The sequence below is a fragment of the Dendrobates tinctorius genome, unplaced genomic scaffold (genome assembly GCF_039654945.1).
Source record: "Dendrobates tinctorius isolate UK_male_01 unplaced genomic scaffold, ASM3965494v1 ptg000064l, whole genome shotgun sequence".
In the NCBI taxonomy this organism is placed as follows: Eukaryota; Metazoa; Chordata; class Amphibia; order Anura; family Dendrobatidae; genus Dendrobates; species Dendrobates tinctorius.
Window position 1 is genome coordinate 9577231 of NW_027361732.1, and position 4207 is coordinate 9581437.

Genomic DNA, 4207 nt, shown 5'->3' on the forward strand with positions numbered 1-4207 from the left:
CCTGGCCGTGTATCCTCCCACAAATGCATTATGGCCTGCCTCTGCTCGCACAGCCGCTCCACCATGTGCAGGATGGAGTTCCACCTTGTTGCAATGTCGATAATGAGGCGGTGGTTGGGAAGGTGGAGCAATCGCTGCAGCTTCTGCATACGAACGGAGTGTACAGGCGACCGGCGGATGTGTGCGCACAGTCTTCGCACCTTCTGGAGCAGGGCTGTTAACTCTGGATAATTTTTGAGGAAGCACTGCACCACCAGGTTCAAGGTGTGAGCCAAGCAAGGTATGTGGCTGAGTTTTGAAAGGGCTATGGCTGCCACAAAATTACGGCCGTTATCACTAACTACCTTGCCTGCCTCAAGATGTACACTGCCCAGCCATGACTCAGTTTGTCGCTTCAAGTACTCGGCCAGCACCTCGGCGGTGTGTCTGTCGCCCAAACACATCATCTGCAACACAGCCTGCTGACGCTTTCCACTAGCTGCTCGATAGGGGGACACATCGTGTGCAACAGTGGCAGCTGCAGATGGAGTGCTCGTACGACTGCGCTCTGAGGACGAGCTTTCGCTTCTGGAGGAGGTGGAGGAGGAGGAGGGTCGAATGCCTACAGCCAACTGTTTCCTATACCGTGGGCTAGGCAGCACTGTCCCACCACCGCTGTCCCCTGTGGACCCTGCATCCACCACATTAACCCAGTGCGCAGTGATGGACACGTAACGGCCCTGGCCATGCCGACTGGACCATGCATCAGTTGTGAGGTGCACCTTTCCGCTCACTGACTGCTTGAGTGCATGGACAATGCGGTCTTTCACATGATGGTGGAGGGCTGGGATGGCTTTGCGAGAGAAGAAGTGGCGACTGGGTAGGTCATAGCGTGGTACTGCATAGGCCATGAGTTCGCGGAAAGCTGTGCTTTCCACCAACCGAAAGGGCATCATCTCAAACGAGATTAGTTTGGCAATGTGGGCGTTCAAACCCAGTGTACGCGGATGAGAGACTGAGTACTTTCTTGACCTACTCATAGTGTCTGGGAGGGTGAGCTGGACTTGAGAGCTGCATATGGTGGAAGTAGCGGTGGACAGGGCGGACTGAGAGAGGGTTGATGATGGTGATGGAGTTGGTGTTCTTTCTGATGGCCTAGAATCAGTCTTTCGTTGATATAACAGTGGGATTCCCTGACTGCTGTGGCCTTGCAACGACACCTCAACATTTGCTGCTGTGCTAACCGGTGGGCTTACAGTGGGGGAAACAATGTAGCGTTGCTGACTACCTTCGTTGTGATCAGTTGCACATGTGGCACTTGAGGTTTGGTGTTGTGTCCACGCTTGCAAGTGCATGCTGGTTAAATGTCTAAGCATGCAACTGGTATTCAAATTTTTCAGATTTTTCCCTCGGCTAAAGGTCTTTGCGCACTTCTTACAGATAACCTTGGCCTGATCATGAGGATTTTGTTAAAAAAAGTGCCACACTGCACTCTTCCTACTTTGGCAGACATTTTGCAGCCTAGCACGCTGTGATCTTTTGACCCTCTGGACAAGCTGTCCAGCAACTCTTTTGATGTTTGGAACCTGTCTTTGGAGTGCTCCGGGCCTGCCAGATAACAGCTGTTGCGATGTCGATGTCTGCTGTGGATGCTCCTCATCTGAGCTATTGGAAGCAGCACCCTCTTCCCCCAATGGATGCCAATCTGGGTCAACAACTGGGTCATCCATCACCTCCTCTTCTATGTCATGTGCACCTTCCTCTGTGTCACCGTGTATGGTGGTATAGTGTGCGGGAAGGGGCACCTGAGTCTCATCAGGGTCAGAATCTGGCTCTGTACACTGCGAGGACAATGTAGTGCTCTGAGTGAATGTACCAGCAGAATCATCCATCAGCGGCTGTGCATCAGTGCACTCCATGTCAGATTCATCTTGGCCTGGGTAATTCACCATTTCACTTGATAATCCAGGCATGGTATGTGAAAACAGCTCCATGGAGTAATCAGTAGTATGGCCTGCGTCATCCTTCAATCTTGGTTGGGGTGAAGGACACAAGGAAAGGTGTGGTTCATGAACATGAGCCTCCAATGACGACTCAGTGCTTTTACTTTTTACAACTGAAGAAGAGGAGGCGATAGAGCTGGAGGCTGAGTCAGCAATGTAAGACAAAACTTTTTCCTGATGCTCTGGCTTTAAAAGCGGTTTGCCAACTCCTAGAAAACTAAGTGTTCGAGGCCTTATGTAGCCAGACGATGACGCAGGCTCAACACCTCCTGCATTCGGTCCTATTTTGCTCTTGCCACTACCATCAGATCCACCACCAACACCATCATTACCAGCTGCCAACCCCCGCCCAATTCCACGGCCTCTTCCACCAGCCTTCCTCATTTTTGGTAGAAATGTAGACAAAATCCAACAAACTATATAGTATGTAAAACAAGGTGTTTATAGGACAGGGGAGATTTTGAATTTCTGCACACACTTTTGGACACTGGACACTTTTGGATTGTGTGAGGCCCACTGATATCTGAGCGCTATGTGACAGGCTCGATGGCACAGCTGTGACCTAAGTGACTAGAGAATAAGTGAGATTTTGAATCTCTGCACACACTTTTGGACACTGGACACTTTTGGATTGTGTGAGGCCCACTGATATCTGAGCGCTATGTGACAGGCTCGATGGCACAGCTGTGACCTAAGTGACTAGAGAATAAGTGAGATTTTGAATCTCTGCACACACTTTTGGACACTGGACACTTTTGGATTGTGTGAGGCCCAATGAATATCTGAGCGCTATATATGATGATAAATGGGAAAGATACAACCAAGCCGTCAGGAAGAACAGAATTCTGATAATAAGAATAATAACCTGAGGCTGAAAGAGCTTTTTTTGATATGCTTGATTATTTTATTGAAAATAACAGTCACACAAATCACCCTTGATATGCTTGATTATTTTATTGAAAATAACAGTCACACAAATCACCCAACGTTTCGGCTTTACTAGCCTTTTTCAAGGGTATCTTATCTAGGTAACACAAAAAATAAACACCAAATCACAAAATATGAATTATTATACAAAATATGAATTATTATACAAAATAAATGAATTGCTGACTGGATGTTGGCATAGGGAGGCGCCACATTAGAGCCCATTGCTGTACCTGATAATTGAATGAAGAACTTATCCTCAAACAAAAAGAAATTCTTTGTCAGAACAAGAGTTAACATAGATATACAAAATTCTTTCTTCTCTTTGCTAAATTCAGTATTCTTATTAAGAAAATTCTTAACAGAAAAAATCCCCTTTTCGTGGCTAATACTAGTATATAAACTCGTTACATCCAGGGTAACTAGATAACAATTAGTAGTAATTGCTCTCAATTCTTTAATAAAGGACAAAAAGTGTGATGTGTCCCTAAGCCATGAAGGAATAAGGTGAAGAAGTGGAGAAAGAATTTTTTCAAGGACCATAGATAAAGGTGACAACAATGAATTTGTGGATGCAACAATCGGTCTCCCCGGAGGGTGTGTCAGATTTTTATGTATCTTAGGGAGTGTATAAAATACAGGTGTGACAGGACACACCTGTATTTTATACACTCCCTAAGATACATAAAAATCTGACACACCCTCCGGGGAGACCGATTGTTGCATCCACAAATTCATTGTTGTCACCTTTATCTATGGTCCTTGAAAAAATTCTTTCTCCACTTCTTCACCTTATTCCTTCATGGCTTAGGGACACATCACACTTTTTGTCCTTTATTAAAGAATTGAGAGCAATTACTACTAATTGTTATCTAGTTACCCTGGATGTAACGAGTTTATATACTAGTATTAGCCACGAAAAGGGGATTTTTTTCTGTTAAGAATTTTCTTAATAAGAATACTGAATTTAGCAAAGAGAAGAAAGAATTTTGTATATCTATGTTAACTCTTGTTCTGACAAAGAATTTCTTTTTGTTTGAGGATAAGTTCTTCATTCAATTATCAGGTACAGCAATGGGCTCTAATGTGGCGCCTCCCTATGCCAACATCCAGTCAGCAATTCATTTATTTTGTATAATAATTCATATTTTGTATAATAATTCATATTTTGTGATTTGGTGTTTATTTTTTGTGTTACCTAGATAAGATACCCTTGAAAAAGGCTAGTAAAGCCGAAACGTTGGGTGATTTGTGTGACTGTTATTTTCAATAAAATAATCAAGCATATCAAGGGTGAT